We start from the raw sequence: 25962 nt of genomic DNA on the forward strand, positions 1-25962 counted from the left end.
CAGGACGGGACCAGAGGTCAAGAATGTGCTCTATTCTGCAGCCGGGAACCATGGGTTGTCCTGGAGCCTTTGGCAGAAAGTGCCTGGGGAGACTCGAGGCCGACCACTGGGATTCTGGAGCCGAAGTTACAGAGGGTCTGAAGCCAACTACACTTCCACAGAGAAGGAAATCTTGGCTGCCTTTGAAGGAGTTCAAGCCTCCTCGGAGGTAATTGGCACAGAAGCACAACTCCTCCTGGCACCCCGACTACCGGTGCTGGGGTGGATGTTTAAAGGAAAGGTTCCTGCTACCCACCATGCCACTGACACCACATGGAGCAAATGGATTGCCCTCATCACTCAGCGCGCCCGTATTGGAAATCTGAATCGCCCTGGGATTTTGGAGATAATTACGAACTGGCCAGAAGGTGAAAACTTTGGTCTCACTGATGATCAGGAGCAGGTACAAGTGAGAAGGGCTGAAGAGGCTCCACCATACAACCAACTACCAGCAGAGGAGACCTGCTACGCTCTTTTCACTGACAGTTCCTGTCGCATTGTAGGGATGAACCGGAAGTGGAAAGCAGCCGTATGGAGCCCCACACGCCAAGTTGCACAAGCTACCGAAGGAGAAGGTGGATCAAGCCAACTCGCTGAACTCAAGGCCGTTCAGCTGGCTCTGGACATTGCTGAAAGGGAGAAGTGGACAAAGCTCTACCTTTATACTGATTCGTGGATGGTAGCCAATGCTCTGTGGGGCTGGCTGGGAAGGTGGAGGAAGGCCAACTGGCAACGTAGAGGAAAGCCAATGTGGGCTGCCGATATATGGAAAGACATTGCCTCTCGGGTGGAAAAGCTAACGGTGAAAGTCCGTCATGTAGATGCCCATGTCCCCAAAAGTCGGGCTAATGAGGAGCACCGAAACAACAAGCAGGTAGATCAGGCAGCAAAAATAGAGGTGTCAAAGATAGACTTAGATTGGCACCATAAGGGGGAGTTGTTCCTGGCTCGATGGGCTCATGATGCATCAGGTCATCAGGGCAGAGATGCCACCTACAAGTGGGCATGAGACCGAGGGGTGGATCTAACCATGGACAGTGTTTCCCAGGTTATCCATGACTGTGAGACGTGTGCTGCCATCAAACAGGCCAAGAGAGTGAAGCCCCTATGGTATGGTGGGCGGTGGTCCAAGTACAAGTATGGGGAGGCCTGGCAGATTGACTACATCACACTGCCCCAGACACGCCAAGGCAAGCGCTACGTGCTGACCATGGTGGAAGCCACCACTGGATGGCCGGAGACTTTCCCTGTACCTCATGCCACTGCCCAGAACACCATCTTAGGCTTGGAAAAGCAAGTCCTGTGGAGACAGGGCACACCTGAGAGAATTGAGTCTGACAACGGCACCCATTTCAAGAACAGCCTTATCAACACCTGGGCCAGAGAACATGGTATCGAATGGATATATCATATTCCCTATCATGCTCCAGCTGCCGGCAAAGTTGCACGGTGCAACGGACTCCTTAAGACTACCCTAAAGGCACTTGGCGGGGGAACATTTAGAAACTGGGAAATTAACCTGGCAAAAGCAACCTGGATGGTCAACACCCGAGGGTCTGTCAATCGAGCTGGCCCTGCCCAGTCTGAACCCTTACACACAGTAGATGGAGATAAGGTCCCTGTAGTACATATGAAAGGTATTTTAGGGAAAACTGTTTGGATTAATCCCACCTCATGCAAAGACCAAACCATTCGTGAGATTGTCTTTGCTCAAGGACCTGGTTACACTTGGTGGGTAATGCAGAAAGATGGGGAGACCCACTGTGTACCACAGGGAAACTTGGTCTTAAGTGAGAACTGGGTGTAAGATTTCATTGTGTGCAGATGGAAATAGAATAAGGGGTGGATAATGTCCTGGTTTGCAAGATAAGCTTGTATTCTATTTGCCATCTGTTGGAGGTTGGGCAGGTTTGTTATCTCTTCCAAGAACAATGGTTTGCTCCTAAGAGGTAATGGTTTGTTAATGGGCCATTGACTGACTCACTTCAGGCCTGGTAACGTAACACCATCCCATTGTGAGATGCTCCACCCAGAGGGGGAAGCCAAGCACTCTTTTATTGGATAAAAGGGGTACCTTTTGGGGGGCAGATCAGCTCTCTCTTTGCAGTATTTCCCAGAGAAGCAGCTCATTCGGCGGGATTCCCAGGGAAGCGGTGGGAGCGTGGTGAGGCGGCGGCGGCGGAGCTCGGAGGCAACCCCGGCACAGAGGAAGACCGGCCCCACTGCCACCGGATCTTCAGAGAAAACTATACCCTTCTAAAGATCACCACTGCAGCTGCAATTCATCAGCCACTGCAAGAGGAGCAGCTATCATTTCAACTGGACTGCTACCGACACCCCGAATCCTCAGGTTGTGGACTTTATCACTAGTTTTGTTTGTACTGATTGCATTTGCCTTTTTAAATTGTTATCCTGTTTTCTCCTAGTAAAGAATTGTTACTCCCATTCCCATATCTTTGCCTGAGAGCCTTTTAATTTAAATATCCTAGTAATTCGGAGGGAGGGGGTTTACCTTCTCCATTGCACAGGAGGCTTTTGCCACCCTTCACAGACTCCTGTCTTGTCAAACCAAGACAGTTTATCACCTATTTTATAAAATGTAATTTCTGATCAAATCTCTTGTTGTGATGCCTTCTTTTTTTGGGATCTAACATAGATGGATTGGAAGGAGTAGTATGCAGGGTCTTATTTCCCTACTTTTTACTGTTGTAAAACTCCTAGAAACTGTGTTGTATCTTCTGAGGACTCAGCTACTTGCAGTGTTGAGCTGAATTGGGCACCAGGTTTCATGGCTGTCATGGCAGGAGTTTTGACAACTTCAGCCTCAATTAAAACATGCATATAGCTATGGGTATTACCCACTTATTAATTTCTTTTTGGAAGTTATTATTTTTTTTTTAAGAAGATACCTGTATGAGCATGTGTTTCAAAGCCTAGTTGAGTTTGACCAGTATTGTAACAAATACTGATTCACTTTCTGCTTCTCTTGGTAACAGACATTAAAACAGAAGGAGACTTAAGTGAGTTACTGAAAGTGACGGCATAGGTGTGCATAAACCTGGTTTGGATGTATATATCTATGATCACATTTTTCCCTTCATTGCCTCAGTGCTCTGGAATTTAAGCTATTTGGCTTCTTCCAGCTTTTGCAGGAAACCTAATTTCTGAGAATATAACTAAAGAAACCATTCCAATGACATTAACCTAAGATTCTTATGATAGGTCTCAAAGCCCACTAAAATTAAAAAAAAAAAAAAGAATTCAAAATTACTGTTTCTGGCAGCTGATTTCCTAGATGTCATGGTGAATGGAAGGGAAACCCAGGGTAGATGAGCTGAGGTGCTGGTGTTGATTAAATGGTTGTCTTGGCAACTTCAGTCACTTAAATATCTATAGGAAAATAAAAAGTAAAAGTTAAGATTGAGAAATGGTGATGGGTTGACAGAAGAACCCAGATCAATGAGCAACTTGAGGTTTATACAAGGAATTGATTTGATTACAATAGAAAGTTGCTGTTTTCAGTGGTGGGATCCTTGAGTGATGCAACCTTGCTGGTTCTTGTCTTGTAATGATAGTGTCTGGCTGCCCTCTCATCATGACACAAGATCCTTGGGGAGAAATGCTTGCCTCCCAGAATGTATTAATAAAAAAAAAAAAAAAAAGCAGATGAATGTGGTGGGAATTCTGGTACTACTAGAGTGCCTCATTTTGCAGTCCCACTGTTCAATGTATTCATACAAATATTGCAGCAGAACCTATTGCAAAATAAATCTTGCATGCAAACAAATATGTGTGAGAACTGTATTCCATATCAGAGCTAGATTGCAGAGACTGTGTGTTTTGCTAATCATGAGTGCAACATGCTGTTTTGTGGTTCTGTAGGTAAAACTGATAAGTTTGAATCTTTTTCTTTCTTTATGGATCATTTAATTCTTTCACTTTTGAACAAAAAGCAAACCCCAGAGAAAGACTGACTGAATAAAACAAGCAGTGTTTGAGCCAATTATTTAACTCTTAACTATGACAGGTATTTCTACAGGCACTGAAACAGAACACGAGGTGCTCAGAGAAACATTAGAAGATTAAGTGTACACTTTCTGCCTCTCATCTAATAACCAATTTTTGAGCTGCTCTTTATGATGTGACTTGTGAAAAGTCATGATCAAAGCTTCATTCAAATGTAAGTGGAAAACTCATAAGCTACTACTTGCTGCAAAGGGCAGAAGTAGACAAAACTGGTGGTGGTAGGATCAATTTCCTATCACCTTTTTACTAGGAGGCATCTAGAAATAGGGACAGTATATCTGTATATTTTTTTAAACCTGCATGTTTAAAAGCTACTTCGCTCTACTGGTACTGGTACAAGTTACTAGGCAGGTAATGATGTAACTGTGATGCATATTCAGCTGGTGCTGTGGCTAATTCATTCAAAGCTTCCATCATATCAGCTATTTCTACTTTGTCTGTGCTAAATAATTTGGCAAAATCTCTTCTGACTTTCTCTACTAATAATGTAAGCTAGTGTTATAGTTAATTGTTCATTGGACTTTTGAAGTCTTAGTAAGTTAGATGGAAGTTTTCCTTGGTGAGTGACATTAGCTTCCGCAGTACTGAAATGTTAAAGTAAAAAAAAAAATTACATTCCCTGGTGTAATGCCGATACTGATGGCAGGTTTTTTATTTATTTATAGCTTTTGCTGAAGGACCAATGGCAAAAACTCTTGTTTAGGTTTCCACTGCCTTTTTGGTTTATAAGCTTTTAACCTTTCTCACATCTCCCTCTGATCCTTCAAGATGTTATTACACTGAAAGTGTTAATCTCAAATACAAGATTTGAGACTTTATAAGACTTCTGAAACTTCATCTGATAATATGATCAACAGATTAAGGTTTATAAATCACCTCTGAAAGTAGTGGTACATTTTCCAAATATTTCCTATCATGGGCAAAGAAAATTTAATAAAAAGAATGAAGGAGTATGGGATGAAACCTGGATCACCTAATGTGAACTGTTTGAATACTGTACTAATAGTGGGCTGCTCTCTTGTTTGGATCTGGTTGTTTTGGTTTTTTTTTTTTATTTTTATTTTTTTTCCTTTCTACTTTCACTGTTTTTTAAACAGCTAAAAGTTACAACAAGGCCCAGTACAATCAAAACCAAATTATTGTCAGAATGAAGCTTGGTATAGAGAGCTTTATAAACCCTGCACATGAGTAGTCTGGGTTTTCTAAAGAGAGCATATGGAAGCTGACACTTCAGCTGGATATGACTTGGTAGTTATAGCTCTTTTGTCTGCATCCCTCTGCCATTTCATGGGGCTAATGGCAAATTAAGCTGCTCTTTGGATGCACTGAAGGCAGGCTGCTAAAAATATTTGGTTTCTGCACATCTTTAATTAGACTATCAGACTTTCGTTGAGCTCAAAGTCCAAGGTATGAGCTTAAAGTGGTTAAACTCTTCTAAAATGAATGGTATTACCACTGGAGACAAATCTTCTTCTAAATGGAGAAGGATCTATATTCTCTGGTTGATCTGTTTTAGGACAGGACAAGGCAAACCTGTTCGAGTGTCTTATGTTGCAAAGGCAAGATGTGTCTGGGGTTGTGTATTCTATTGCCATGTGTTAGAGGTGGGGCAGTTATCTTCTGTTAATTAGGATACCTGTTAAAACCAGGTGGGGCAGTTTTCTTTATCTCTTCCACCACCCATCCTCCCTCCAGGGAGATATCTTCTATAAATAGGCCATTGAGTGTAACTGCACGACTGATAAAATTATGTCATCCCATTGTGAGATGCTCCTCCCCCTGGGCGGAGCCAAGCATTCCTACCTGGATATAATCTGAGAATTGGAACACCACAAGCAGCGTTTTCCCACTGGATTCCCAGAGAAAGACCAAGCCTATCTACACCACCATTGGACCTTCAGAGGAAAACTACACCCTTCTACAGGATCACTGCTTCAACAGAAACACATCTGTCACTCCAGGAGGGCTGCAGCCGCCATTTTAATCAGACTGCTACCAACACCCTTACCAACAGGGTGTCAAGTCATATTCTGACTCTGTCAGTGTTGTTTTGCATTACTGCATTTTTATTTTTATTTTTATTTTTATTTTTATTTTTATTTTTATTTTTTTTATTTTATTTTTATTTTTTTCTTCCCTAATAAAGAACTGTTATTCCTACTCCCATATCTTTGCCTGAGAGCCCCTTAATTCCAAAATTATAATAATTGGTAGGGAGGGGGTTTACATTTTCCATTTCAAGAGAGGCTCTCGCCTTCCTTAACAGACTTGGTTTGTTTTGTGTTGGGCTTTTTTTCTCTCTAGCTCCAGGTTGTAGCTGGTTACTGAAATCACTAGAGTTGCTTGCTTAGATGTTTCATTTTAATGGTCTGGGTGTTTCATTCATGTGACACCTTCAAAGCCAGATCACAACAATTCCTGTGACGTTAAAGTTTCAATTCTAGTTTAATGTGTTGTAAGCATTTGTGAATATAAATCAGGTAAAGTTTGGTGTGAGTTTCCTTTGTTCCAAGATAAAAGTAATTTGCAGTTGAACAGGCTCACTTGAGAAGCTTAAACTTGAGCAAGTGAAATCCGGTTTGATTTTGGTTTTTGTAGGTTGATCCTTGGTACAATTTAACTATCAGTTGCTAGAACAGTGGGCATGGTTTCCATTGCTTTATGCTAAGCAAAGCAATTGGAAAGAACAGTTTATCTGTGATCTAGTGCATGAATCATGCCACAAGGTTTGGTACTTTTTAAATCTTTTTATAAACTGTTTTATCCTAGCTAATGTAATTGTACATGTTTTTACTACCCAGATAATGCCTAATCCCTTTTGAATTCTGCTAAATTGTTGGCCTTAATGTTGCTTAGCAATAATTAGCAAAATACAGGTGGTTTGCATATTGTTTAATTCTTGATCAAACCTTTGAAATTTTGTTTGTGGTGACCTGTTAAGCTTTTATGTTAGTAGTACTTCCACTGCTAAATGGTGAATGGAACCTGTTCAGACTGATTGCCAGCCCTGAGCTCAAATCTTTTTTAAAGCTTGTCTTCAGAGTTTTTGTGTTGTGTTTCCACTTGACATGACAGGATTTTGAGAATACTTTATAGCCTCCTTCACAAAGTATGGAATATTTAGTAGGAAGCTTTGCATTCACAAAGAAAACAAAGCATCTGTTTCCTTTTTAATGCAAATTTGGGATCCAGCAATCCAACTCATGTTCTGCTTTCAGTTTAACCATGCTGCTCTTACATGTAGCCATGGTAAAGAAGTGTATTGGGTTTGTATGGCATGGTTTGAAGCGGGGGGGGTGGCAGCTACAGGGGTGGCTTCTGTGAGAAGCTGCTAGAAGCTTCCTCCATATCCGGCAGAGCCAATCCCTGGCAGCTCCAAAGACTGATGTGCAGCTGGTCAAGGCTGGGCTGATTAGAAATGGTGGTAAGGCCTCTGTGATAACATATTTAAGAAGAAAGAAAAAAAGTGATTGTGCAATTGTAATTGTAGCCAGAGAAGAGCGGAGTGAGAACATGTGATAGGAAAAACTCTGCAGACACCAGGGTCATTGGAGAAGGAGGGGAGGGAGGTGCTCTAGGCACTGGAGCTGGGATTCCTCTGCACCCTGTGATGAAGACCATGGTGAAGCAGCTGTTCCCCTACAGCCCATGGAGATCCATGGGGATGCAAAGATCCACCTACAGCCCTTGGAGGAGCCCCACACTTGAGCAGGTGGATGCCTGAGAGGAGGTGCTGACCCTGTGGGAGGCCTGTGGAGAGAGGAGCCCCTGCTAAGCAGCCTGTCCTTGAAGGACTGCACCCTGTGAAAGAGTGACCCACTCTGCAGCAGTTTGCAGAGAATTGTTGCCCATAAGATGTATTCACGTTGGAGAAATTTGCAGAGAACTGTCTCCCATGGGAGGGACCCCACAGTGGAGCAGGGGAATAACTCCTCTCCCTGAGCAGCAGGATAAACATGTGTTGAACTGACCATAACCCCCATTCCCTGTCTCCCTGTGCTTCTGGGGTAGGAAATAGAGCTGGAATGGAAGTAGGGGTGGGGGGGAAGGTGTTTTTAAGGTTTTATTTTACTTCTCATTATCTTGCTTTGATTTTGTTAGCAATAAATTCAATTCATATCTCTAATCCAAGTCTGTTTTGCTTGTGACGGTATTTGGGGAGTGATCTTTCCTGGTCCTTTTCTGAACTCATCAACCCTTTGTTATATTTTCTCTCCACTGTGCAGCTGTTTAAGGGAGTGAGAGAGCAGCTTTGGTGGGTGCTTGGCATCTGGCCAGCATCAACAAGAAAGAAGGTTGATGGTGTTCAGAAATTCTGGATGTCTGATCTGGATGTTGTTTAGCTCTTCTAGGATAATGGAAAGGACTTCATTTGGATTCTCATTCCTTGATCTTCCTTAGGTGCATTTGTTCTAGGCAAATTTGATTGTTCAAGGTCAATGTTCTAATTAAAGTTAAGGAATAATACAGGCTTCTTAAATAATCCTTGCTATGCTTTTGTTGCACTATTTTTAGCCCATATAAACTTGTCCTGTAACTCTATTACAGTTTTGGAGCAGTCTGTGGTAAGCAGGGTAAAGAATTAAAACTGTGCAGAGGTGCCTGAAGTGTCATTAACTTCAGTATGGAAGAGTGATGTTAAGGGCTACCCCACTTAAGTGCCCAGCTTTGTAGTGAGACTTGAAGGGCTTCTACCATTTCTTGTTTGGGGACAACTGCCCTCCTCAGCACTTTAGCTTCTGTAAGAAATGTAATATGTGGCTCAGCCAAAAGTACTCACCAGCCTTGGCTTTATTGCTTGGAGATGGGTTCAGTTCCATCTTCATCTTGAAGAGACTGAACCCATATCTTCTGATGTTTTTTTAAGTTATCAGGCTGTGAGTTTATACTGGGGAATCCTTCATTCCCTTGTCGAAACTTTTGCCTTGTGGGCTCTTGGCTGCACAGTGGGCTAGGGCCAAAACCCAGCCAGCAGTAAGGGAATGTGTCTCTGGTAGCTTAAGGTGCTCATCTGGAAGGAGGGCTTGGTCCTGTTTATCAGCTCGCTTTACAGTGTGAAATATTTATAATCCTGGCAGCTTTTCCTAAGTTTTATGTTATGAGAAGTATCCTGGTTCTGGCCAGGACAGGGATAATTTTTGCAGTAGCTGGGAGAGGGCATGGCTAAGACACCGAGGTTAATCTATACCACCTCATGTAATTGCCAGAGGTGGGGGGAAAGGGACTCTCACTTCAGAGGAAAAGGGGTTCCTGTTGAGAAAACATATCAGGGGGAGCCATTCGGTATTTATTGTTATGGGCTTTCCATGTGAATCCTTTATTTTCTTATACCTTTTGTTATTAATATTGTTGCTGTTACTGTTCATTTTCTTTTCTCATTGCTGTTTCAGGTAAATTATTCCTATATCAACCAGTGATCTTGGCCTTTTGTGCCTCCAACTGAGGGGGGGGGGGGCGAAGGGGAAGCAGTGCGTGCTTTTAGCAAGAGTACTAAATTGGAGAATACCTTTCATAAACCAGGACAGCAGTCAGGCTCCTTTTGTCTTCTGGCTTGGACTTTTGCATTTCTGTTTGGGCAGTGGCTTTTAGAGCAAGACATCCACCCAGAAGGTGGAAGATGCAAGTTAAAGTGCCTTTGTACTGAATGTCCTAGTGCCAGCTGACTGAATAAGACATCCCACTTTAGTTTTTTTGAGGAAAATAAGACAATTATCTGAACTAAACGAGTGGTAAAGGTGGTTATGTACAGGATTTCATGCTCTGAGTCAACCTTGTACAGACACCTGCTTGTAACCTTGAGTTCAGTGTTCTGGATATGTCTGCATTTTCTTCCTTGTCACTTCTCTTGGGCAGCTTACCAAGCATTGCTGAGAAGATATATATGTGGAATTCTGGGTTTAGACCTGGAGTTTTTCAGGGTGGGGTCCCCAGGTCAGCATTGGCTCCTGAGATGCACTTCACAAGCATCAGACTTGTAATGCTCATCCATGCAATGGTTATTGGGTCACTCCTGTTCTACCAGTATCCAGAAAATCAAAGGATGAACTATTTGTAATTAAGTTTCTTCTGGAAAGTGCAGGATCATTTTTACCTGGGTAAACTTCTGTGCTTATCTTTTTGGAGGACATTTCTGTTACATATAGGATAAGGAGGTAGTCTCAACCAGTTCCTGTTCTGTGCTATGTATTTATGGGGGAAATATGTGAGAAAATCTTTCTCTGTAAAAGGATGACTTTAAAATCCATGCTTATAAACACTTTATCATTGGCTGAGGTGTTTTGTTGGGATTCTTTTTTGGATATTAAGTTTTTCTGGTGAAATTTTCTCATTAGTTTGCTGTAGTCAATTGTCTCTTTGATGAAGATGTGATTTTAAAGACACCATTTCATATTGGAAGCAAGTTTAATGTCCTATGATACAAGAACGTCACATTAGTCAGTGCTTAATTTGCAAATTGAAAATCTTGCTAATGTGGCTTTTTGTGTTAAACTACTGAACTGTAAGAATAATGAACTAGTGATACACACTTCCATGATCATTAATCTGATATTGCACTAGCTGTGTTTAAAGCTAACCATTCACAATAAAAAAGTAAATGGGCAATGTGTTACTTTATTAGATATGCTGCCTTGAATGTTTATTTTGGAGATTAGAGCAGAAGCATTAAAAAACCCTCTACAATACAGGCTGCAGTGCCCAGTGCAGAAGTGATTGTACAGTTAATGTGAGTTCCACAGCACATATGGCTTAGTACACAGTATGGGTTACCATAATTTGAATTTGCTGAGGAATATTTTTTTCCCTTACTGATTGAAGAATGGCAGCATTTTAGTCCTGGTGGCTGCAGCCAGTAAAATAGCCCTATGTGAAATATGAAATCTGTTTTCAACAGGCATGCTATCCTGAAAGACTGGACAAGCTCTTTGCATTTGCTGCATATCATTGCTTGGATACTTCTAAGATCACTTGCCCAGCATCTGACTCCTTGATTTTTCCCTCTAATATTGGGACTGTTGAGCCTGAAATACTGTACCACTTGCTGTTAATATGGGCAATAAACAGCCACTGTATTCAACCTTTGTATCTCTGCAGGCTTTCTATCTTGAAAAGATGATGTAACTTTGCTGAGCATCACTAAACATTAGATAATTATGTAGATGTAATGTACTGGGGTGACTTTATGATGCTTGTATCCCCATTCATCTGTTTAGCCCAGAAATAAGTTTTGCACCTTTAAGACTGGTTCTGAGAGCAAAAGGGGGGGAGAGAAAAAGCACACAGTTTGTTATCAGAATCTGCACTTGCTCCCCCACATCCTGCTCCTGGACTGTGTTGTCTGCAGCATGGACAGATAGTGGGAGAGAGCTTTCCTTTGCTTTTAGCTAGTTTTTAGCTAGCTGAGGCAGAGAAGTTCCCTGGACTGTGGTTTTTCTTTTTCTTGGAACTGTTTAAACCTGCTCTGGACTGAACACCCAGAAGAGCACTGGACCTGCTCTGGACTGAACACCCAGAAGAGTACCGGCAGCTTGCACCTGTGGCCCACTGGGCCAGGCCTGGGCTGTGGCATTTCCATCGCTGGAGGGACTGATAACAAACTGAGTGAGCTGAGCTAGAGCCTATGGAGGGGACTTTCTGAGTTTGTCATCTCTTCAGAGTGGCAAGAGGTTTTATTGCTTAATAGTGTTCATTTTCTGTGAGAACCCCAGCCTTGCTCTGGGGTCTCATAAGGTGGTGAAATTCCTCCTCCAACCCGTGCTTCCAAAGAAAAACTCCGCAGGCTTTTGCTGTTCAGCCTCAAGGCAGTTTATGGTTAGTTATCTAAAAGATTGTCTTCTCGGGCTGCGGCTGCTTGGTCAGTGGCCTGGGTAGAGGCAAACACACACACTGACATCCTCTCTGTCTGCTGTCTTCTTCTTCTCTCTCCCCGCCCAGGGCTGCTGCTATCTTTTATATGATATATTACGTATAACATGTTTATAGTTTTCCCCCCAATACCTACTACCTATATTACCAAGTGCTTTTCTACTCTAAACCAATCTGTGAGTGCCAACATCACCAAGAACATGGAGGTAAGGGAAAAGAAGGAGGAAGAACAGGATCAGCCCACTTTCCTCCATCTTAGAACTTCTGAGCCCCATGTACAAAGTAAAAACCCCCCTGTACATGTGTTAAAACCCCCCTGTACCATACTAAAAAAATTTCCCCTCTACTTCGTAACTACTTATACTATACTATCTAACCTTTTGTGACTGCTTGTTCCACCTCCAAAGTTGGTAACTCATTCCATGGCTCAAACTCAAAATCACAGCTGTTTCTAGCTGTCTGCCAGGGTCTAGAATGCCTCTGACCAAGGCCTGGAACCTCTAAAAATGTCTGAGAGACATTTTGAGTTCCCACATCTCCCCTCTCTATTTGAACCAGAAACACCTGTTTTGCCATGTTGTTCAAGGCTCTTCGAATGCACATGAAGATGCATGGCAGAACAAGTAAAACTACAAACCCTATAAGAATATAAAACACTATTTTTAAAAAGTTTTTTTCCACAATGGTGAAAGATTAAAAAAGCCAATGAAATAATCTCACCAGAATCCTGTAAGTTTATTTTTTCTCAGTTTGCTGATACTACCTTGCATCTGTTTCATATTTTCATGAATAGATTTTGAATGATCAAACAGGTTCATGCAGCACATCCCCTCAAATTTTTCACATCTGTGCCCATGTGACAGCAGCAAATAATCAACTGCTGCCCTGTTCTGAAGCACCGCTTGTCTTGCACTGCTGATATCTGTTAACATGTCACTCAGTGCAGACGAAATGGCACGACTGTGTTTGCTCAATCCAGTATGCTATGTGGTCCAATTGTGTCAAGGCCACCCCTAATGCTGTTTGGGGTGAGAAAATTGCAACTGCAATTCTCCGAGCCTTGTCCCAAGTGCAAACATCATTATCACAATTTGGCTATATTGTTCAAAGGATCTTTTTTCTCTTTCCTGTGTGTCTGCTCCTTTAAAGTTTTCAAATCAGGTGTTATCAATGAAAGTTCCTCAATGCTGCATGGACTGCTCTTGAGTTTTGCAGGGATAGCAGGCCAAATTCTGTCCCCGCAAATCAAAAAAAACTCCCTTCGGTAAATTGGCTGGGTGTTGAAGGGATAGTTTGCTCGTCACTTTGGTGTGACTGCACCAGGAAGATGCATTTCTATAAAAAAACTGTTTTGGAATGATATCTACTATATGACTATCTATCTTTGCCACTCTCAATGGATTGAATTTGATAGCAAACTTCATTCTTGTTGACCCAAAAAATGTCCAACTCTGGAGGTTCAAAGTGAGCCACAGGAAGGAACTGTGTCCAAACATGCCATCCTTCCACAGGATCCGAAAAAGATTTCATAACCTTTTGGAGGGATGTCTCTTGGAATTGGTCATTCCTTCACTGGCACACCTACCAAACATGTTGAAAATTGTTTCCCCAGTTCTGAATGGGTCAGTCAAATGCTGTCCAGACCTGCTGCTTTTGTCAAAGTCTCCCACACCTTTTCCCTTGGTTGTCTCATGGGAAAGCCTGTCCCATTGCCCAAGGCAACAAGCAAGGGAATGAAGCACATGAACACTATCTGTCTGAACCCCGTGTCCCCAACCTCTGTGAGAAACCCCGCAATGCAGCAACATCCAAACAACACTTGATTCCCCAGAAAAACCCCAAGTCTCTGAGTTGCCAATCGTTGTCCGATGAGATGTCTGCAGTGTTGCTGTCCATCTTCGTCTGCGTGCTTTCCTCTCTGCTTCTCTGGTCCACGTTCACTGGCATCTGCACCCGAGAAGGTTTCACATGCCTTGCCAACACCCACTTCGATCCTCGTTCTATAGAAACACAAATGAAACCCTTGCCCCAAGTTATTAATGCAAATGGACTTTCAATTTGTCCTGACTCTGGGTTTTTGATCAAAACTAAAGAATTTTCCCTTAGCTCTGCTCGTGCACTGTTTGTAAAATGTCTGACAAGTCACATACAAAGCTTTGTTCAACTGCATGTGAGATGTTGCTCCTGCCTCCTCCTTTTCTGTTTATCCAAATGGATTTCAAGGTATGATGTATTCTGTGGTTCCCCCTGTATGTCATGATCCAAAAATTGCTCCTGGAAATGTGTGAACTGAAACATAAATGTGAAAACATATAAACTGAAACACAAATGTTTTCAAGCCTCTCAGAAGATGCATATTTTGTGACATCAGTTTGCCACAGCTGAAGACTTTTTCAAACCTCTCAAATTGGTCACTCCTGTAGATACAGGATGCTGTACAAACTGACACTCTGACAAGCACTGATGATTTCCTTTGCCTGACCTTTAGAAAGCGAAAGGATTCCATCAATGTTTGTATATTTTTGTGAAAAAATGCATGGCTCAATTTTTCTTGCCCAAAAATGTCTGGTAGCGTTTGTGAGATGGGCACTGTGAATTTGTTTACATGAATATTCACCTTTACTAAAAACTTTGGAAGTGAAGAATGCATTCTGATATGTATAACAAAATATTTATGTTCTCTGTCTTTTAGGATTATTTTCATGCATAATAGATATGAATATAAAATTTCATTGTCCGTGTGTTTTAAAAGTGATTTCTCTAATTGTTTGACCACATTTGCAATATACACTGAATCTGTGATCAGATTGATGGCTTCTGAAATAACTGAAAAACTCTGATTATTGCTACTAATTTTACAATTTGTGGTGAACCTTGTACCATTTTTTACATCTGATTCCCATTTCTCTGTTTTTGGAATTTTCCATGTGATTTGTGAGTTTTCCTTGAACTATCAGTAAACACTGTCATCTTTTCTATTGATTCCTAACTTATTTTTGATTTTTCTCTAAAACTTATTTTTGCATTTAGCGTTTTGTGAGCTAAAAAATGAAAACTTCTGGGTACTCTAGCAACGTTATTGAAAAATCTTGTGACTTTGGATTGTCCACTCATAATATTTTTTCTTTAAATGTAAATTAATGATTAAGAAATGTTTGCCTGACATTGTCAGCAATCTGGTTTTTGCTTTAACAATGATCTGAGCCATTATCTCTAAATCTGTAAGAACTCTTTTTGAGGGCCTGCAAGCTAAAAACAAATACCTACTTGTCTTGGTTCGACAAGACAGGAGTCTGTGAAAGAGGGCAAAGCCTCCTGTGCAATGGAGAAGGCAAACCCCCCCCCCCCCTCCCTCTGAATTACCAGGATCTTTAAATTAAAAGGATCTCAGGCAAAGATATGGGAATAGGAGTAACAATTCTTTACTAGGAGAAAACTAGACAACAATTTAAAAAGGCAAATGCAATCGGTACAAACAAAACCAGTGAAAAAGTCCACAACCTGAGGATTCGGGGTGCCAGTAGCAGTCCTGCTGGGACGATTGCTCCCCTTGCAGTGGTTGATGAATTGCAGCTGCAGTGGTGATCTTTAGAAGGGTATAGTTTTCCTCTGAAGATCTGGTGGCAGTGGGGCCGGTCTTCCTCTGCGCCGGGGTTGCCTCCGAGCTCCGCCGCCGTCGCCTCAGCGCGCTCCGGCTGCTTCTCTGCGAGTGCCGCCGAAGAGAGCTGCTTCTCTGGCAATCCCGCGAAGAGAGAGAGCGAGCTGCCTCTCTCCCCAAAAAGCTACCCCTTTATACAATAATAGAGTGCTTGGCTTCCCCCTCTGGGTGGGACCCCTCACAATAGGATGGTGTTACATTTACCAGCCCGGCAGTGAGTCAGTCAATAGTGTATAAACAAACCATTGCCTCTACGGGGCAAACCATTGTCTTTGGGAGAGATAACAAAAACCTGCTTAACCTTTCGACAGATGGCAAATAGAATACAAGCTTATCTTACAACCTAGGACACTACTTTAAACTTCTATGAAAACATTACCACGATCCTTGCTCAAAGTTATTAACTTAACTGATTTTTTCAATTCGATCCGTCCAGTGTCTGGCACTCTCCTCATATTTTCCTCGACAATCAGCGAAATCAAGTCTACAAAAGAATTATCTCAAAATATTAAAATATACAAAATCTTCATTGCTTATTCCAGCCTTATTTCAGGCACTTCTTCACTTCTTTACACCTTTTTTTTTTCTCTTTTTTCTCTCTTTCTCTTCTTCTCTTTTGAAACAAGAAGGTTGAAATATAAAACATAATATAGAACAAGACAAAATACCTTAATAAAATGTAGAAAATCAATAACAATTCAAGAGAGCTCAAAAGAAAGATTCTAAATAACATATATAAAATTGAACAAAGCATGATTATCAGAAACATTGTGCCAGCGGTTCAGAGTCTGCAAACAGCTGAAACATTTGTTTCCAGTGAAAATTGGCATCCCTTCCCGGGCAGGGCTGACAAGTTTCACCCCAAAGCTGTGTCAGCTGTCACATGTGTAGGATCGAATTGATGGATCAAAATGATCTATATAGCATTCATTTTTGTGCAAAAACCTCTGAATTTTGCTGGCAAACTCATCCATCCAAGTTAAAATCAGGGCCTGGCCAAAACCCAAACTTTAAATTGGAGTGATGTCCTTTAACATATTATCTTAAACAAAGCTTATACCAACATTACATATATGATACCTAAAACATAACAACTTATTATAACATTTTCATATAAAATAAACACTCGAAGTTTAAACTGATTAATTGATCAAATGACACAAGGATTCATTCTTCTTGAAACTTCTTTGAAAGAAAAGGATGTTTTTCAATTGGGAAAAATCATAAGATTAACATTTGCAAAAGGCTGTCAGAATTCTTCAGGCGCCTCTCTCTGCGATCTTCTGAAAAACATTCAAGAACGATAAGAAATAGAAATACAATGATTCCACTCACAAGAAATATAAAAAAAAAAATCAGAGAGTTCACCTAGAAAAATACACAATATACTTAAAATCCAAAATGAGACTTCAGAATGACATGTAACCTGGATGAGATTACAAAACAACAATAAAACATACGAAAATTCGCTATGAAAAAAACAAAGCACAGAGCTTCACCTGATAACATGATAAAATTTCTTAACAATAACATTTATAAAACACTTAAATAGTTAAACATAAAAGAAAGGATTTGGAAACAAACACCCTTTGTATCATTGCACAAAGAAATAACAAAATACACAAGTGATCATTAAACAATGAAATCAATCTCAGAAAAACTGAGAATAAATTCCTTCAAGACTCTTATACACTGATAAACTTACAATAAAACAGAAAAGACTAAAATAAAACCAAGGATCCGATAGACTGTCTTCCTCTTAAATCAATGTTCACGATCATCTCATAAACTCTTTCAGTCAACACCTTCTTATCCTTAAAGAAAAACAACTAAACTTTGTTAATTAAACAAACTTGACCTTTGAAAAACTTAAAATAATTTTTGAATCAAACATTACTTAAACTTAATATATAAAAATATTGGTAAAAAATCCCTAAATTATATTAACTTTATGAAATATATATATATATATATCAAATTAACAATATATAAATCCATTATCAATTAAACTCTTATAAATTTTACTCTTTCAGGGCCCAAACTAAGATAAACTTAAAGTGATATACTCTAATTAAACAATACTTAAACTCTAACCAAACTATATAAAAATCAATTCTATCATTAATAGAATGTTAAAATACAACTTAACTTAAACCTTAACATAATACATTACTAAAGTTTCATGCCATTCAATTTTCTATCCCAATTCTCATTATGATATCTCTTTTTCACATTGTGTTCCACAATCAATATTCTTCATCACACCGGCTAGGTGTATCTGCTGATCAATTCTGTCACCTAACTAAAAAATCTGGGGTTAGTGTTTAGAAACATTGGAGAAGTTTGGAGGAGACCCTTATGATTTTAAGTGGTGACTTAACTGTATCTTATTTTTTGGGTGAATGTTGGAATTCCATCTATCATTGCTGTGGGACATTTGGTGCAATAGATGTGCTTGCAAAAGGTTATTTACTTTGGCTGCTGTGGTTTCTGGGCTGTGCCGTGTATTTGTTGTTAATGTTTGGATGTGCACTGCAGTGGAAAAAACCTCGGCATCTGTCACACCGCAGCTCTGCTGTGGAGAGGCAGTGACCAAGGAGATCCCTGCCTTGGCTCTGCCCAGTCCCCGCTTGCACGAGCCTGAGTGGTGTGGAGGGGAGCAGTTCTGGCACAGTCACACCCCGCTTCTGCCTGCATTGGGGTGACTGTGTCTCTCTATCTTGCTCTCAGCCCCTGCTCACGCCCAGTGTCGGCTGCGCTGGACCCGTGCCTAAAATCTATCCCTCTCAGCCACTTCTGTGTTCACCCTGACTTGAAAACGCATGCGCAGCCTGGATTCACCCATCTCTGTCTGTGTCAACATGAAAACGAGAGAAGGAATGCCGGCCCCGAATACGCCCCGCCGTGCCGGCCCCGGCCACGGCTGTGGGCTCGGGAATGCTGCCTCCCCTCTCCTGACCAGACCTGGCACTGCTCCGGTCCCGCTCTGGGTCGTCCTGCCCGGCCCCGGTGGCTGTCCCCGTCTCAGCGTGGTTTGGCGCTCTGCTGACATCATCAGCGCGCGATCGCCGCTTCCTGCCGTCACCGCGCAATGCGCCGCGTCCCCGCGCTCGGGTTTTTCCCCCTCATGGTTGCTGCGCAGTTTGTGGACGCCTGGCTGGCGGCCGTCGCCGCCGCTGACGCTGTCTGTGCCCGTGCCGCGCTCGAGATGCGAGAGACCCTGGTCTACCGCTCCGTGCACTCTGCTCTCCAGTTTGCACTTCCGATAATATTTGTGCATTTCTTCTGACAATTGATTTACATTTGCAAACCCCGTACTAATTCTTGATAAACTTTTGAACATTTCTTCTAACAACTGATCCATGTGTAACTGATTCTTGTTGCAATAACTATTCTATTCTGGCCATGTCTGAAGCTGGCAGGGATTGGCTGTGGGTTTATGCTGACTGTTGCCATGGGAACTGCAACGGACCTGCGCCCTGAGTCATCCTGACCACGCCCCATCCCTGCCTGTGCCACCACGGGGGTGTGGACATTTCTGCTCTGGTCCCGGCTGTGTTTTTGCCTAGCTTCAGCTCACAGCGCCTGGTTCAGAGCCACTGCCATCCCCCCCCATGACTGACGCAACCACCTTCCTGTTCCCATTCCGGCCCCGATGTCTCCCATCTCGCTTTTCCCCTCTCCTGGCTCTGTTCCAGCACCCACAGCCCGCGCGTGCCGGCTCTGGCTCACCTGTGCCCTGTGCCATGCGTTCCAGATGCGAGAAATCCCCTCCACCCGTGGCTGTCGGGTTTTGCTCAACCTTCACACGCATGCCTACCGTCTGAGCTGCAGCGAGGAATGCCTCTCGCTGTCCCTCTGCCGCTTTCTCAGCAGCCCTGGCTGCTGCAGTCAGGGAGCTATCTTCCCGCGCCTTTTGGGCAGCCACTTCTGCGGCCTCACGGATTCTCGACACCGAATGTGTCATGGGATGCTCGGGACGCCTGGACGCTGCACCCGTGCACCTGCCACCCTGTGTCTGCGCTGTTCCCGCTGCCCCCCCTCTCGTCTGCACCGCGGGCTGTTTTGAATTCCCCGCCCGCGCAGCTACGAAAGACTTCTCCTCTCCTCTCCTCCCCTCTTCCGTCTCTGCTCTGCACTCACTCTGCAACTCCCCCATCGGAGACGCTGCCGCCGCTGCCCCTCTCACCGCAGGTTCGGACTCGAGCAGTGCTTGGTCCCTTCCCCCATCGGGGGCTGCGGCTGTGCTTGGCTTATCTCTCTGTCTGGGGGATTTCTGCATCGGAGGAGCTCAGGGATTGAGGTTCGAGGGAAACTGAGGAACAGTGGGAACCTGGAGACACAGGGAATGATGACACACCATCCCCTGATCCTCCACGGGAGGCAATCCTGCTTCCCCTGGATCTGTGGTGAGGAAAACTGCCCCAAGCTGCTGGCTGGGCCATCTTCCCCCTTTGTGCTCCAATAGCCCCAGGTGTCCGGCTGGACGTGCCACGCCGTAGAGCTGGCTATAATATTGTCCTTGTTAAAAGCAAAAGTTTTGCGGCAGTCTTATCTTTTTGTTCTTTTGTGGCTCAGTAATAAAGTTGCTTATTGATCCCTTGCCAAAAATTCAATCCCAAGAAAAAATATACATCTGTGTGCGAGTGACTACACTGCACCTACAATAACAAAGCTTTCATTTAATTTGGGGCTATCTCTACCTGATGGGTAGAAGTCTTGCCCTATAGGGCTAAAAAAAAAATCTTTGGTGTGTCCTTGGGAGAATGCCTTCCCTCCCCATGTTCTTAATTTTGACCATTCTCACCAAAAGCTGAGTCAGCATGAAATCAGACCGGAGATGGCACTGTTCATCGTCCAGCAGGCCACAGGCGAGGAATCCCAGGCGCGCTTCTGGTTTCTCTCTTCCTGTCTGTCTTCCAGACAAAATGCCTTGGTGAAGGTCAGGTTCTTATCTTGAGCTTTCTGCTCCCTCTCTTCTTGAAATTGCGGAGAATGTGTGTACTGCTCTTCTTTTTTTTTTTTTTTTCTTCTTTCTTTTTCTGCCGATGAAGGTTGGAGGTTGTTTGATGTTTCTTTTTCTTCTTTTTGTTGATGCCTGACCAGGGACGCCAGGTGTGAGAACCTCAGCCTTGCTCTGGGGTCTCATAAGGTGGTGAAATTCCTCGTCCAACCCGTGCTTCCAAAGAAAAACTCCGCAGGCTTTTGCTGTTCGGTCTCAAGGCAGTTTATGGTTAGTTATCTAAAAGATTGTCTTCTCGGGCTGCGGCTGCTTGGTCAGCGGCCTGGGTAGAGGCACACACACACTGACATCCTCTCTGTCTGCTGTCTTCTTCTTCTCTCTCCCCGCCCAGGGCTGCTGCTATCTTTTATATGATATATTACGTATTACATGTTTATAGTTTTCCCCCAATACCTACTACCTATATTACCAAGTGCTTTTCTACTCTAAACCAATCTGTGAGTGCCAACATCACCGAGGAAGAACAGGATCAGCCCACTTTCCTCCATCTTAGAACTTCTGAGCCCCATGTACAAAGTAAAAATCCCCCTGTACAAGTGTTAAAACCCCCCTGTACAATACTAAAAAATTTCCCCCTCTACTTTGTAATTACTTTTACTATACTATCTAACCTTTTGTGACTGCTTGTTCCACCTCCAAAGTTGGTAACTCATTCCATGGCTCAAAATCACAGCTGTTTCCAGCTGTCTGCCAGGGTCTAAAATGCTTCTGACCAAGGCCTGGAACCTCTAAAAATGTCTGAGACACATTTTGAGTTCCCACAATTTTCTGTGCTGGTGAATGCTTTGCCTGTTAAATAAGTAGGTTTTTTCCACTTTTCTCCAAGGAAATATTTTCCTGAACCAGTTGGGGGAGGGGTTGCTTGAATCTGCTTTCTAGAGGAACCCCTTTGGAGATTTTCTCCCAAATTTGCCCTAAACCAGGACAATGTACTCCAGAGATTTGTTTTGAGATAAACACTTTGAAGCCATAAAATGTACTGGATCTGTAGTAAAGCTGACAGCATATTTGCTTTTAACATAAGAGCCATCTTGCCAGCAGGAGAAAATACTATTTCCTATGAAACCCAGATGGACTGAAATGGTTTTGGTTGGCTGCTTTTGGGGGGGTGTGGGTGTGGTTTGTTCTTTGTTATTTTTAAAGCACCTCAAACTGACTCTAACTAGTGTTCTTGTGTTAATTTCATCATTTGATTCTTCATTTTTCTGTGATCACACATGGATACTTTGAATGATGTTCTATTGGGAAGAGGCCAACTGAAAACACTTGAGCAGCAAACAATCTACTCAAATGAGACTAGTTTTTGCATAACAATGAAGTGATATGTGTTATAAATAGACTCCACAACTTGGGGTAGTTATGAAGTGGTTATGTATTGTCATCCCCCGACACAAATGAGATAGCTCTCCAAGACTTGTGTACTGAGCCTTAGTCTGACCCAAACCTTTATTCACAAAGGTGTTCTATATGTAATACACTACACAATTTTTCTATGCATATTAAACCCCTGGCCCTGCCTGTCCTCGCCTGTCATGCTAAATAGGTCCACACACTTCTGGGCACGCGTGGTTTGCCGTGGTGGTCCTGCAGGGGTCTCTGGTGGTCTCTTGAGGCTGAAGATCATGGTCTTCCTTATGGTTGAACTTTTGAACTTTTCTCCTTTGTGTGTGCCCTTTTGGTGCTTATCTGAGTACCATCTGTCAGTCTTGGGTAGGCTTAGGGACAAAGGAACCTCTTTATCTGGGTTCTTTGTATCTTCCTCCTTTCTGGTATTGTTCTTTATGAAAGAGGCTTCAGAAATTTGCATTTTCTTATGCCCTTTTGTACCTTGGCAGAGGTTTCTTAAGTAAAAGGTTAAAATTCAACACATAACTCTACAAGCTAGAATATAAATGCTTAATTCATTTTGTTAACTTAAGTGAACTTCAAAAATCTCTGTTTCAACAAGAGTAAAAGAGCATATTTTGAAACTTTTCTCCTTTTGCAGGAGGCAGGCAATACTGTTGGCATATTTTAAGGGCAAGATGTGTGTTACTGCTTGTCTAGTGTCCAGTACAATGAAGCTGTGATTTGCTTCTCAAACCTGCAAAGTTAACCCAGACCATAAATGCAATAAGGGTTATCTGGCTATTAATGAGATGCAAAAATGATGGCTACTGTACAGCTTCCAGTATGCAAATATAAGTAAATTAGAGCTTTCTTGAAAGCCCAGTATACTCTGAAGGGTGATGATGGGTGACTTTCTTTTTTTTCTGTAACTAGACTATATAACAGCTGGCTTCTGGTGAGTCCTTTTTCCACTCTCAAAAGAGTTAAACATGGGATGTTAATTATATGCTCTATAGATGTACATGTGCTGCTGAAGCTGTCATTTTAAAATCTACATTGTAAGCCAAATGATCAGTCTGGTCAAAAATTGTTGGTTTGTCTTTCTTTATCACTAAACAAGCATGTAGGTCGGTATCCTGGGTTTGGCCCAGATCAGTGGGGAGGGCGGGGAGGCCATGGCCAAGACTAATGTTATTTGACACCACTTCTCATCATTGCCGGGTTGGAGGTAAATGGTGGGAGAAATCATGGGGTGAAATGGTCCAGTATTGTTTTGTTTTACATGTAAATTGTTTCATTGTCTTAAACCTTTCATTATTAATATTGATGGTGTTACTGTTCCTTTTCATACCTCATTGCTGTTTTAAGTAAATTGTTCTTATCTCAACCTATGATCTTTACCTTTTGTGATTGGGGGGAGGGGGGAGGGGCCTCTAGCTGCATCAACATGGCCCATTCCTAAACCATGACAAAATTAATTAGCACCTAATGTGGAGCACAAAGGGTTGAGATAACAGATCTGCCCAGAGCATGATGGAAACAAATTTGATCTAAGCATTTGTTGTATTAGGTATGCAGCCACTGATTACAGTGTTGCTTGGTCTGTTCATGTGTGTTATAAATTGAGGTGAATAATTTGATTCAGCCTTTTAAGATCAATTAATAATTTTATTAATTACAGCAAGTGATAGCAAGCAAACAGCGCTGGGTGCAGCCAGGGAATCTGTGTTCCGCCAAAAGCTGACAACCTTTCTTTCTCTTCAGTCCCTTTTTATCCAGCACAAGTGGGGGTGATGGGTTTCCTTCCACTGTGGTTATCAGTTCCAGCAGTAGTTGGTTTGACAAGTGGGGGTGATGGGTCTCCTTCTGCTGCGGTTATCAGTTCCAGCCAGTCCTGCAAGATCTTTCACAATCTTTGTTTGCAGTTACCAGCCTTGCCCAAGCTTTCAAATTCCATGCCCCGACCCCCCAACCCTTTTATCCTAATTTCATACTTTTGATGAACAAACAAGTCAATGCAGTTTCTCACAATGTGCATGTGGTACTTAACCCTGTATATATTCCCATATGTGCTCCTTACGGTCTTGTTTTTCACAGCAGGGAGAGGGATCAGGATTGCTTTCTTGCTGTACTGTAAGATATCCCTTTATGACATGTTAACATCAAGGTCAATGAGGGTCATTTGGGATGTGTATTCAATGTTGCTCTCCTACCCTTACCTTGGTTGCTAGCTTTGGGAGTCCATTAATAATAGTACCCAGTGGGGGGGGGTGTGGAAACCGGGCAGCATGATTTTCCCTAGCTTTTCACCCCCTTTTCCTCCTTCAGGCCTGTTACATTAGCTTTTGAGAATTTTGAATTCCCACTGGATGTTAAGGAAAGCATGTTATTGTTGCTAACTTTGCCAGGTCTCCTCAGTGCAGTCCACACCATGAAAGAGACAAGAAAGAGTTCTAGGGAGGATAGTCAGAGATTTGCCACGTGGGTGGGATAGTAATGAGTGGCATGGAATGTGGCAGAAAACAGGACACTATTTGGAGGACTCCTCCAATGGTTTGGATGTTCACCCCAGAACAGCCACAGGGTCCTGTTAGAGTGATAAAATATGCAAAAGAAAAATGCTGTGGGCAGTTCCAGAAAGGCACAAAATGATGGCATTTTCTGGGCTCTGCCTGCTATTTATCAGACACTGCTCATTACTAGACAGCACCCTCAGGGGGAGGAGGAGAAAAGCAGAGCAACTGGCACTGTGGCCACTCAAACTGCAGCTGAACCAGAGGAACAACCCATGCTGGTAGTAGTCACCCCTATAAAGAAGAAAAAATCCAGGACCAAATCAAGTCACTTAGTGAAGGATGAAGAGGAAGTAGGGTCTTCACAACAAGAGTAAAAGGCATGGGCAGAGATAGTAATTTGATCCCTATCCCTAGGTGAGCTGTGAGATGTGTGAAAAGATTTCACCTGCCAGTAGGGTTAGCCCATGGTGACTGGACTGTTCCAATGCTGGGATATCATGACCCAAGATATGGAACTAGATGTTAGTGAAGCCATGCAGCTGGGATCCCTGTCCTGGGCTGTGGGCATTGACCAGGGGATTGGGAAAAAGACAGAAACTCATACTCTGGAGATTATTTTGTGGGGTCATGGGTTGGAGATACACACCTGACACAACACACAGAAGATCATGTGACAGTGTGTTTTATTGTTCAGACTGTCTTTATATGCGGGGGGGGGGGGGGGGGTGAAACTCCCAGGTTAAAACAGCTGATTGGATGGAATCTCTCTCAGCCCAGATCTCTGGCCAGTGGTGTGTCTGCATCTAATCTTGAATAGGGTTGCCTGAGGTCTTTGCTTGGGTTTGAATCCAACCTATAACCGCCATATCTGGGGACATGTTTTCTTCTAGGTTTGTTGAGTTTAGAGGGCAGCTTCAGATCAGCTGCAATGTGACAGAGATGACTCCTGTCAAGCATGAGGGAAAGGTGTCTTTTCATGGATGATCTATCAGTGCAATAAGTGGAACACCATGGAACAAGGTATTCAGTACCTGAGAGAATTAGCTGCCCTGGAGGTACTCTATAAGGATTCAAGTAACAAGCAATCCCCTATAGATCCAGATGAAGCCTAGGACACACAACCCATGTGGCAGAAGTTCCTATGGAGCACACCATTGTTGTACACCAACTCATTGGCGGTGATGTCATAGAAAGAAGGAGAACAAAGAGTGGATAATTTGATTGCTCAGCTGGTAATATGAGGAAAGTCTCTCTTCCTCCCTGTGGGCCTGAATCTCAGCCACAGGAAGACTGTCCAAGGACCTCCAGCAATTTAAAGAGGAAATGTCCTGTGCCCTGCTAGTAAAGGCCAGAGTCTCTGCGATTAAGAGCAAGCACACCCCTGCTCAAGAGAGAGAGGGAACACACCATGAGGTAGGTAACCTGTGCTTTTACCTGCATGACCATGGAGAGGACATGAGAAAGTGGGATGGAAAACCCACCTCTGCCCTAGGAGCCATGGGTATCTG

At 42.8% G+C, this 25962-nt stretch overlaps 1 protein-coding gene and 1 long non-coding RNA gene across 2 annotated transcripts in view; one reads left to right on the top strand and one right to left on the bottom strand.

The window, feature by feature from the left end:
- LOC146763159 (ubiquitin-conjugating enzyme E2 R2-like) overlaps positions 1-25962 on the top strand; it is a 141137-nt gene that overhangs the window by 21459 nt on the left and 93716 nt on the right. The gene's annotated exons all lie outside the window — the stretch shown is intronic.
- LOC146763160 (uncharacterized) lies at positions 15327-18645 on the bottom strand. The gene is made up of 2 exons (XR_014952670.1): positions 18551-18645; positions 15327-16869 (listed from the first exon to the last, which is right to left on the bottom strand). It is a non-coding gene; the product is annotated as an uncharacterized LOC146763160 (long non-coding RNA).

Source organism: Lonchura striata, chromosome W, assembly GCF_050655825.1.
Source record: "Lonchura striata isolate lonStrDom1 chromosome W, ASM5065582v1, whole genome shotgun sequence".
Taxonomy (NCBI): Eukaryota; Metazoa; Chordata; class Aves; order Passeriformes; family Estrildidae; genus Lonchura; species Lonchura striata.